Source organism: Littorina saxatilis, linkage group LG16 (genome assembly GCF_037325665.1).
Source record: "Littorina saxatilis isolate snail1 linkage group LG16, US_GU_Lsax_2.0, whole genome shotgun sequence".
In the NCBI taxonomy this organism is placed as follows: Eukaryota; Metazoa; Mollusca; class Gastropoda; order Littorinimorpha; family Littorinidae; genus Littorina; species Littorina saxatilis.
Genome location: NC_090260.1, coordinates 4,709,355 through 4,721,444, shown reverse-complemented (window position 1 = coordinate 4,721,444; position 12,090 = coordinate 4,709,355). Strand labels below are relative to the sequence as shown.

At 45.0% G+C, this 12,090-nt stretch overlaps 1 protein-coding gene across 6 annotated transcripts in view; it reads right to left on the bottom strand.

The window, feature by feature from the left end:
• Nucleotides 1-12,090, bottom strand: part of LOC138950262 (uncharacterized) — a 323,654-nt gene that overhangs the window by 32,812 nt on the left and 278,752 nt on the right. Inside the window, exons 1-2 of one of the 6 annotated variants that reach the window (XM_070322017.1) lie at nucleotides 1,821-1,937; nucleotides 1,108-1,470 (exon numbers count right to left, since the gene is read on the bottom strand). The exons of 3 other annotated variants lie outside the window; for them this stretch is intronic. The gene's annotated coding sequence lies outside the window, so the exon portion shown is untranslated. Of the gene's footprint in view, nucleotides 1-1,107; nucleotides 1,946-12,090 lie in introns of those variants that run through there. 2 more of the 6 variants (XM_070322014.1, XM_070322015.1) reach the window with 2 other exon arrangements.

The window sequence follows — 12,090 nt, the reverse complement described above, 5'->3', positions numbered from 1 at the left end:
AAACATGAAGACAATCTGTGCATAAACCTATGAGTTATGAGTTCAAAAATAAATGATTATTTATTTACGTCGGCCACAGCTCATCCTACAAAAACTTTTTTTTTTCACCAAGAAATATGTTTGTTAGGCCAAAATCAACACTTTGTATGAACAATATGTGGTATAATGAGTAATCATGCAAAATGTCAATAGAAAAATCCTAACAGTTTACAAACAGTAAAAATCACAATTTGGGTACCCACGTACAGGTTGTACTGCCACCTGAAGTAGTAGTAGTAGTAGTAGTAGTAGTAGTAGTAGTAGTCGTCGTCGTCGTCGTCGTCGTCGTAGTCGTAGTAGTAGTAGTAGGAGTAGTAGTAGTAGTAGTAGTAGTAGTAGTAGTAGTAGTAGTAGTAGTAGTAGTAGTAGTAGACACACACACACACACACACACCACGACCCTCGTCTCGATTCCCCCTCTACGTTAAAACATTTAGTCAAAACTTGACTAAATGTAAAAACAAAAGCTGTGGTATTCCGTAAACATGGTTACTTATCCGAGAAAGAGATGCGGTATTTAGTTACCAAGGAGCTCAAGGTGTTTTTAGATAATATATACCTCAAGGCTTCAACTTTTCTACAACAACGAGTTTTAACATAGGCACAACAGAATTTGTATCGAGAGGCAAGAAAGGAACGACAGAAATACTTAAACCACTGAATAAGTGTGAGCTCGCCTCAAGCAACGTGTTTTTGAGGCTGTTTGAAGCTCACATAGTTCTTGCAATGCTCTCTACACACAGTCTTACCTCTACACACCGACAGTCTTATCTCTTCACACACAGTCTTACCTCTACACACACAGTCTTACCTCTACAAACAGTTTTACCTCTACACACACAGTCTTACCTCTACACACACAGTCTTACCTCTACACACACAGTCTTACCTCTACAAACACAGTCTTACCTCTACACACAGTCTTACCTCTACACACAGTCTTACCTCTACACACACAGTCTTACCTCTACACACACAGTCTTACCTCTACACTTACAGTCTTACCTCTACACACACAGTCTTACCACATATACACACACAGTCTTACCTCTACACGCACAGTCTTACCTCTGTTCAGCGATGTCACCTGACAACTTGGGGCTATCTCGACACATCCAATGGTTGGTTGTTATTTCTTGTCGTCTCTTCAGCTGACAGTGCTAGCCGAGACTGTCTTCAGCTGACAGTGCTAGCCGAGACTGTCTTCAGCTGACAGTGCTAGCCGAGACTGTCTTCAGCTGACAGTGCTAGCCGAGACTGTCTTCAGCTGACAGTGCTAGCCGAGACTGTCTTCAGCTGACAGTGCTAGCCGAGACTGTCTTCAGCTGACAGTGCTAGCCGAGACTGATGCCAGTTTGTCTCCTGTCACAGTTCACATTGTAAGCTCCATGCTTAAAGCTATTTCTAGTCACAATCCCGGGAGGTCTATCCCTTTAAAAAGAAAGTAGACACATCCAAAGTGTTAGACCGATACTAGAACAACAAAGGCAATACAGTCAAACACAGGCGTTGTGAAGATGTGTCCTGTGTATCTGAGGTATGATCAGCATGGAAGGCGTTCAGTGCAATATTTCAGTCCTGCTTGCACAACTAACGACGTCAGCCTGATTTGTTAGGGCTGAAGATCGAAGATCGAACTGAACACCCATAGAGGGAGACATGAAGTTCCCGGTACTCACGTCAACATCAAGAGTGACTGGACATCAAGAGTGACTGAACATCAAGAGTGACTGGACATCAACAGTGACTGGCAGAACTTTACATATGAAATGAAACACAACCTGAACACGTCTCTGCTGTGGTTGTGTCGACAAATTCACACACAGACACAGACTGGGTTCTGACAACGCAGGTCGTAACAATATAAAGGCTTCAGCGCTGACACACGATACGTGTACCCGGACCCTCGTGACGTCACGCACGACTGCACATACGGGCCACGATGAACTCATACTGGGGTAGAAAGACAGCCGCGTACTTTTTGTAATCTGATACATTCAACGCTATGGAATTTAGCCTCAGTAGATCGTTGTGGCTATAAGGGGAAGAAGGGGGGTAGTGGAGGAAAAAACAGCGCTGTGCAGGCAGATGTAAACGCTCTCAACCAGTTTTATGCACGCTTTGATAAGCATGACTTTAGCGATGAAAGGGAGACAATTAGAGAGAAATTGACTAGTGACAGTGGGCCTATGGAAGGGGAACCCCCTATCGTAGTGACAGAGGAGCAGGTGATGAGGGGGTTGAAGAAGGTGAATGCTAGCAAAGCGGGGGGATCAGACGGGATGAAGCCTAGAGTACTCAAACACTGTGCAGAGCAACTTAGTTACATTCTTTCTGTTATTTTTAATTTATCTCTTAGTGTTAGTAAAGTACCAGCACTGTGGAAAACTTCATGCATTGTGCCTGTTCCAAAGAAAAAATCTGTACAGATCATGAACGACCTGAGGCCTGTAGCACTGACTTCTGTGTGCATGAAAGTTTTTGAAAGAATTGTCCTGTTTAGGCTTAGTGATTTTGTGAAAGATTTTATTGACCCATGTCAGTTTGCTTATAGAAGAAACAGGAATGTTGATGATGCAGTGTTGTATGTTCTTAATAAGATTTATTCTCATTTAGACAAGCCGGGTTCTTACATTCGTTTGATGTTTTTTTACTTCTCCAGTGCTTTTAATACCATTCAGCCACATGTAATGGCAGACAAGCTTTGTAAGATGAATGTTCCAGATTCCACCATTCTCTGGATCATGGACTATTTGACGAAGAGGCCTCAGTTTGTGAAAATGGGAGATAACCTAGTGTCTGACACTGTGTGCACGAACACAGGCGCCCCACAGGGCACAGTTCTCTCTCCTTTTCTTTTTTCTTTGTATACAGCTGATTTTAGTACTTCTGGCGACTCATGCCCCATGGCAAAGTTTGCCGATGACACTGGACTGGTTGGACTAATGACTGACGATGACGACTCTGACTACAGGCGGGAGGTAGATAAGTTTGTTGGGTGGTGTGATGATAATTATTTAGAACTTAATGTAGGCAAGACCAAGGAAATGATTATGGACAATAGGAGGAAGGGTATAGTGATTAAGGGGGAGGTTGTAGAGAAAGTAGAGCAGTATAAGTATTTGGGAATAATCATAGATAATAAGTTGACATGGAAGCCCAATACTGATGCTATTGTGAAGAAGCTCCACTCCCGCCTGTACTTTTTGAGAAAACTCAGATCTTTTAATGTTAGACAAGAGATTCTCCAGATGTTTTATACCTCAACCTGCAATAGTGTGCTGTACTTTGGTGTGTTGGAGTGGCAGCATCAGCAAGCAGGACAGGGATAGATTAGAGAAGTTCATTAAGAAAGCAGGTGGGGTAGTTGGGAGGAAGCAGGACACTTTTGCATCAACGCAGGAACGACGACTGACTGACAGGCTACAGAAGATTTTGACCGATGACACGCACCCACTCAGACCTGAACTTGACAGCAGACGGATAGACAGAAGCTTAAGATTTAGACAGCCATACACAAGAACCACACGCTACAGAAACTCATTCATTCCATCTGCAATTCACATCTTCAACTCTCAGGTGGGGTGCTAGGTGCTGGTTCTGTCGCTCTGGCAACGGCATAATCTTTACATCCTTTTATCAGTTGTTTTTCTCTGTTGTTAGTTATATTGACTTATAGGATACAAATGTGAGAAGATAATGTGGTTAAAGTGTGATAAGGTGATAATGTGATATAATTTTTAAACAGGCAATGCATTGCTTCTATTTGTAGGCTTATTTTAGTAAGTGTGTGGGTACAATGTTTGCGTGTAACGATATGATGTGAATATGCGATGTGAATGTTACTACATGCATGGTTGATTGATTGATTAATTGATTGATTTTACAGACACACAGTCAAGCTTGTAATTTCTCTTTCAGAGATGAATAAAGATTATTGTATTGTATTGTATTGTATTGTATTCTATTTATATTTAACACTGACACACCAAATTGTATACTTTAGTTTGCAAGTGAATCGTTATCATACAAAATAACGTTATCACGAGACAAAAAGAGATCTCAGAGACTCAACTGTTTCGCGCAAATCGTGTAATATCTATTTTTGCGGAAACCTCCCGAAGAAATGCAATCTCAGCGGCTTCCACCTGCAGCATTTTTGTTTGTTTGTTTAACGCCCAGCCGACCACGAAGGGCCATATCAGGGCGGTGCTGCTTTGACATATAACGTGCGCCACACACAAGACAGATGTCGCAGCACAGGCTTCATGTCTCACCCAGTCACATTATTCTGACACCGGACCAACCAGTCCTAGCACTAACCCCATAATGCCAGACGCCAGGCGGAGCAGCCACTAGATTGTCAATTTTAAAGTCTTAGGTATGACCCGGCCGGGGTTCGAACCCACGACCTCCCGATCACGCGGCGGACGCCTTACCACTCGGCCAACCGTGCCGGACCTGCAACATAGTCGTGCTTATTTGGAATGTGACGTTTTGTACTTCGTCAGTCACACCTATCTCGAAAACTAAGCGTCGCACAGAACCAGCGCCCTTCCATTATGTGTGGTCATCCCGTACCGTTCTGGTCGAACGCCTGGAAGAGGAAGAGCATCTCGGCGAGCGCCAGGTGGCCGTCGTGGTCTCGGTCAGCGTCCTGGAACAACCTGTGAGCCATCTCGCCTGGAGACAGTCCGCCACACTGGCTAAACCTGGGGTGAAAATAGTTTCCTTAGTTATAATAATTTAAAAAAGTAAGAACCACAAAAACGACAATCACTCTCCCCCATGTTCCCCCGCGGAGAGGCACACCAAGGTACGGCCCACATCCTACAGGATGGCAAGAGAGGCACACCAAGGTACGGCCCACATCCTACAGGATGGCAGGAGAGGCACAACAAGGTACGGCCCACATCCTACAGGATGGCAGGAGAGGCACACCAAGGTACGGCCCACATCCTACAGGATGGCAGGAGAGGCACAACAAGGTACGGCACACATCCTACAGGATGGCAGGAGAGTCACAACAAGGTACGTCCCACATCCTACAGGATGGCAGGAGAGGCACAACAAGGTACGGTCCACATCCTACAGGATGGCAGGAGAGGCACACCAAGGTACGGCCCACATCCTACAGGATGACAGGAGAGGCACAACAAGGTACGGCCCACATCCTACAGGATGGCAGGAGAGGCACACCAAGGTACGGCCCACATCCTACAGGATGGCAGGAGAGGCACACCAAGGTACGGCCCACATCCTACAGGATGGCAGGAGAGGCACAACAAGGTACGGCCCACATCCTACAGGATGGCAGGAGAGGCACAACAAGGTACGGCCCACATCCTACAGGATGACAGGAGAGGCACAACAAGGTACGGCCCACATCCTACAGGATGGCAGGAGAGGCACAACAAGGTACGGCCCACATCCTACAGGATGACAGGAGAGGCACACCAAGGTACGGCTCACATCCTACAGGATGGCAGGAGAGGCACACCAAGGTACGGCCCACATCCTACAGGATGGCAGGAGATGCACACCAAGGTACGGCCCACATCCTACAGGATGGCAGGAGAGGTACACCAAGGTACGGCCCACATCCTACAGGATGACAGGAGAGGCACACCAAGGTACGGCTCACATCCTACAGGATGGCAGGAGAGGCACACCAAGGTACGGCCCACATCCTACAGGATGGCAGGAGAGGCACAACAAGGTACGGCCCACATCCTACAGGATGGCAGGAGAGGCACACCAAGGTACGGCCCACATCCTACAGGATGACAGGAGAGGCACAACAAGGTACGGCCCACATCCTACAGGATGGCAGGAGAGGCACACCAAGGTACGGCCCACATCCTACAGGATGGCAGGAGAGGCACAACAAGGTACGGCCCACATCCTACAGGATGGCAGGAGAGGCACAACAAGGTACGGCCCACATCCTACAGGATGGCAGGAGAGGCACACCAAGGTACGGCCCACATCCTACAGGATGGCAGGAGAGGCACAACAAGGTACGGCCCACATCCTACAGGATGGCAGGAGAGGCACACCAAGGTACGGCCCACATCCTACAGGATGGCAGGAGAGGCACAACAAGGTACGGCCCACATCCTACAGGATGGCAGGAGAGGCACAACAAGGTACGGCCCACATCCTACAGGATGACAGGAGCCTCCAGCCGCTGAGGAGTCAGACTTGGCCCAGGTAGACGAACCTCCACGAGAAGCTTTATGGACCGTGGAGGAGTCGAGTGTAAAAGGCGATCGACAGGAAGAGGGGAAGACAATCATTGTGAGCTGTACAGGTTATCTGTCCTGGTTACCGCCCACCATGCTAGCTAAACATTTTGTAAACAACAACAACAACAACAACTGCAACAACAACAACAACAACACCAACACCACCACCACCACCAACAACACCAACACCAACACCAGCACCTACAACACCACCACCACCAACAACAACAACAACAACAACAACAACAACAAAACTGAACATTACGAGATGTATCAACATTAAATGAGTCAGAAAAACAGCAATGTGCGAGTAATAAAACCAAAGAGTTGCAATGTCTCTTCTGAAATGTCAGCTTTTGTTCTGATGCATTGTATGGTATGGTATTGTACTGTATTGTATTGCATTGTACTGTATTGTATTGTATTGCATTATATTGATGTGCATTGTTCCGCAGTGCGATGCATTGCAGTGCAGTGCATTGAATTGCATTGTTTTGCATTGTAGTGTAGTGTAGTGTAGTGTAGTGTAGGGTAGGGTAGTTTAATGTAGTGTAGGGTAGTGTAATGTAGTGTAGGGTAGTGTAATGTAATTTATCCCCCCCTCTGCTTCTTTCTCTCTGTAAACTTGTAGGGCTAGTTATTTTTCGGTAACTTACCCAACAACCAAAATCACTTACCCAACAACGGGCCTGAATCCTCGATAGCTCATGGGTAGAGACTGTACACATTGTGGATCTACTTTTTGCGACTCAAAAGTTCAGAACACTCTAACGTACAAAATATACATTTCTGGAGCAAACAATACAACCATACCGCATTTAAACCAGCAACTACAGGCTTGAACACATGAATCTCAATATAAAATCCATGAGTTTGGTTGTTTTCTGAATTCAGATCTGCCGTGCACAATCGTTTATCGCTAGCAAGATTCCAAGGAAATGTAACTCTCATACTTTGTCTAGCGACACGAGTAGTTCCCCTTCTAGATTTCGGCGGCATCGACAAGACTGCAATCCGACGGTCAGTTTTCAACAATATTTCCTTTTATTACCAGCTATTGTGTTTTCATTGTAGCAATAGGGCCCGATATTTAGACGAGACAAGTATAATGCCGACGAGTCGAAGACGAGTCGCATTATACTTGTTCGAGTCTAAATATCGGACCCTATTGCTACGATGAAAACACAATAGTGTTTATATAGCTATTCTGACATTAAAAATCATGTTTTTGTCAGCAACAAGTACCAGAATGGTCCATGTCGCTGATTGCAGACGACGATTCCCTTTCCGCATGAAGCCACGGAAATAACCGAACATTGAAAAACCCACGGACATGTATTACGGAGAAAACTCGAGATAACCGGATGTTTAGCATTACGTCAATATGCTAGGAATCATATGACGTCATGACGTATCATGCTTGCCTACGTATAGTGTATGTTCGAAAGTCTGACTTCTGTTGGGAATTCGCGTGGTGAAGACTGCGGTAAATCTGTAGATGATAAGAGAACAAGGATTGTCTCAGAAGAAACGACTAAATGTTTCAGACCGGTAACTTCATTTCAACATTGCACTATACAATGGACGTTCTATGTGACAGGAGAGTTTGCTGATTTTGTGTTAAACATTGGAGAGATCGTCTGCTAGAATCAGAGATAGGTCGCTTCAGATTGCAGCTTCTGGAAATTTGCAAGGTTTGTTGCCTGTTAAATAACTGGATTTTACACGTAATGTATGTCATGTACAGTTATAGTAAGCAACAACAAAAACACACACAAAGCAAATGGCATCGTCTGTCGACTAGTCACAGAAACAAACCTGGCGAGGTATGCGTGTACTTTATACACGTGGAAGAAACCGGAACCATGCGTCTTTGTTATCGACAATATGCTTTTGGATATTGAGTAAAATGGCCGACTTCCGCCGCATATATTATGCTTTGATGATCGGAAGAGACCATCCAATCACAGCCCCCGAATCAAGTTCCCCCACGTGTTCATCAGGATAGCTATATAAACAGATCACACGCAATCAATTGCAAACATTTAATCAAATTGAAGAACATGCAGCGGTTTCATACACTATTTTGCCCCAGAAAACTGAACTTCATACAGTTTTTAACGTTGGAACACGGGTGTAAAGCTTCGTCTGCTTGTCACATTCGAGGAAAGAACATTTCCTGAGCGATACCAAAACATGAACAGAACACACACTATCTGCCTTTACCGCCACAGCAGAATGACAATATAACTGTGTACTTGATTTTAGTTTAAAACATGGAAACTGACAAGAAGTGTTAACAAAATTGAATGATTTGCACGGAACTATACAACCGCGCATTAATCGATCGCCTGCGCAGGTAGACTGGTTGGGTGAATATGATTTGATCAACCTTTCGCACAAAAACTCCTCTTTTCTTTGAATAACTGAAGAAAGGAGGGATAAAGACATACCTCGTCTCAGTGATTATCAAAAATAATGGTCTCAGTTCGCGGTCATAAAAAAGCTCGCTGAAGCTCGCATTTTTCATGACTCCGCCAACTTCGACCATTATTTTTGATAATCACTGAGACTCGGCATGTAACCTCTACAGAGTGGAGTTAAGTGTAGTGTAGTGGAGTGGAGTAAAGTGTAGTGTAGTGTAGTGTAGTGAAGTGTTGTGTAGTGTAGTGTAGTGTAATGTAGGGTAGTGTAATGTAATATAATGTAGTGAAGTGTAGCGTAGTGTAGTGCAGTGTAGTGAAGCGTAGTGTTGTGAAATGTAGTGTAGTGTAGCGTACGATAGTGTAGTGGAGTGTATTCCGGGATATATAATGACATAATGTGCGCACTTACCCAATGCATGCCGGGATCAAAGAGAGGAAGATGATCAGCAACATGCTGTGTTCTGGACACACACACACACACACACACACACACACACACACACACACACACACATACACACACACACACACACACATACACACACACACACACACACACACACACACACACCAACTTCAGAATAGCATTGCAGGAACACCATCCTGCAGTAATGGAAACAAGGAATTTGCCAATGTACAAGGTGACCCCCAAAATTAAACTCACAAAAATGCTTGTTACTTCAGCATGTGTCGACCCTATAATTTGCCATGTGATGTACATTTACTACAGCATGTGTCTACCCTATAATTTGCCATGTGATGTACATTTACTTCAGCATGTGTCGACCCTATATTTGCCATGTGATGTACATGTACCTCAGCTTTGCATGATCAGTCCTCAACAAGGCAGTGTATAGATTAAATAGTCATGTGATGTACATGTACCTCAGCTTTGCATGATCAGTCCTCAACAAGGCAGTGTATAGATTAAATAGCCATGTGATGTACATGTACCTCAGCTTTGCATGATCAGTCCTCAACAAGGCAGTGTATAGATTAAATAGTCATGTGATGTACATGTACCTCAGCTTTGCATGATCAGTCCTCAACAAGGCAGTGTATAGATTAAATAGTCATGTGATGTACATGCACCTCAGCTTTGCATGATCAGTCCTCAACAAGGCAGTGTATAGATTAAATAGTCTGACGTCTGTCTTTTTTCCGAATTCAAAATCGACTCAACAGTACGTGGTTTCATATTCAGCAGTTTCCGTACTTCCTAAAATAAACCCTCCAGACTTTTGCCTTTTGGATTATCTGACTGTATGAGTATCAATACTGTATACACACCCCTTTCACCTCCAGATGATCGGTGATCTGAAGACTGAAGTCACAGCTAGGTTCAGGGCAATCCCAGACAGAAACATGTTCGTGTCATGAACAATGTTAAAGGATCATTTGGAACACATTTTGGAGAGACCGTAAAAGTCGGAACATATTAGCTACGTACAGAAAACTTTGCGGACAAACTGAAGTTCATGCGAAACAACTATGAAGATATTTCCTTAACTCAAATGAATGGAAAATGACCCCCTTCGTTGTAAAGTCACACTTGCGCAATGGTGCGCACATTTCATCAATGACATGAACGCATTCCTCCTTGGGACATGCCCTGATCCTGCCTGCCATTGCTGTATTCAGCTCACTGATTGTGTAAGGTTGGATATCGTACACACGGTCCGTCCAATCAGCCCTAAGGGAGCGATACGGAGACCTTTAAGCGGCTTACTTTGGCTACCGCTTCATTTTAAACCTCTTCTTCTTCTGCGTTCGTCGGCTGAAACTCCCACGTACACTCGTGTTTTTGCACGAGTGGAATTTTACGTGTATGACCGTTTATACCCCGCCATTTAGGCAGCCATACGCCGCTTTCGGAGGAAGCATGCTGGGTATTTTCGTGTTTCTATAACCCACCGAACTCTGACATGGATTACAGGATCTTTTCCGTGCGCACTTGGTCTTGTGCTTGCGTGTACACACAAAGGGGGATAAGCCACTAGCAGGTCTGCACATAATTTGACCATGGAGGTCGGAAAAAAATCTCCACACTTAACCCACCAGGCGGCCGCGGCCGGGATTCGAACCCTCGACCTTCCGATTAAGAGGCCGACGTCTTACCACCCCGCCACAGCGCCCGTCATTTTAAACCTCGTACATACGAATATCGCCATTCCGGAATCGACTCAACAGTATTTTAAACCTCGAAAACTGTTGAGTCGATTCCCGAATGGCGATATTTTTTTTCGAAAGAGCACAAAAGTCGGACCATGTGACCTACACACTTGCAACTTGACCGACTGGTCATGCAGACTCTGAAGTTCATGTATACTAAGTATGAAGTCGTTCGGTCAACAGATATTTGACCCTCCACCACGGAATGAGTCGCATGTCACCTTTGCATGATTTTCATAATTTTACATTTTCCTAAGGAATTTTGTATGCTCTATCCAGTGAAGAAAATCGTTTTAGAAAAGAGCGAAAACTGTTTGAGTTACAAGCCTGTGACTAAGGTGACCCTCACACTGTTACCAGACATCCCCCAGACTTTTTCAAGCCTAGCGCAGAACCGCGCGAGGTGACATGTGACTCATTCCGTGGTGGAGGGTCACATATATGGTTATCATTTGGTTTGTCGGTTGCATTTTTTGGGGTCATACATCCAACCGACCACCAAAAGAAAAAGAGAACAGAAAAATGAGCTAGACCTGGATGAAGGAGAAGAGGGAAATACGGAAAGAATACAAGGAAGACAGAACAGGAGGAAGGAAAGAGAGAACGATGGACATGAAGGTCACCAACAGAACAGGAGGAAGGAAAGAGAGAACGATGGACATGAAGGTCACCAACAGGAGGAAGGAGAGAGAGAACGATGGACATGTAGGTCACCAACAGGAGGAAGGAGAGAGAGAACGATGGACATGTAGGTCACCAACAGAACAGGAGGAAGGAAAGAGAGAACGATGGACATGTAGGTCACCAACAGAACAGGAGGAAGGAAAGAGAGAACGATGGACATGTAGGTCACCAACAGGAGGAAGGAGAGAGAGAACGATGGACATGTAGGTCACCAACAGGAGGAAGGAGAGAGAGAACGATGGACATGTAGGTCACCAACAGGGGGAAGGAAAGAGAGAACGATGGACATGTAGGTCACCAACAGGAGGAAGGAGAGAGAGAACGATGGACATGTAGGTCACCAACAGGAGGAAGGAGAGAGAGAACGATGGACATGTAGGTCACCAACAGGAGGAAGGAAAGAGAGAACGATGGACATGTAGGTCACCAACAGGAGGAAGGAAAGAGAGAACGATGGACATGTAGGTCACAAACAGGAGGAAGGAGAGAGAGAACGATGGACATGTAGGTCACCAACAGGA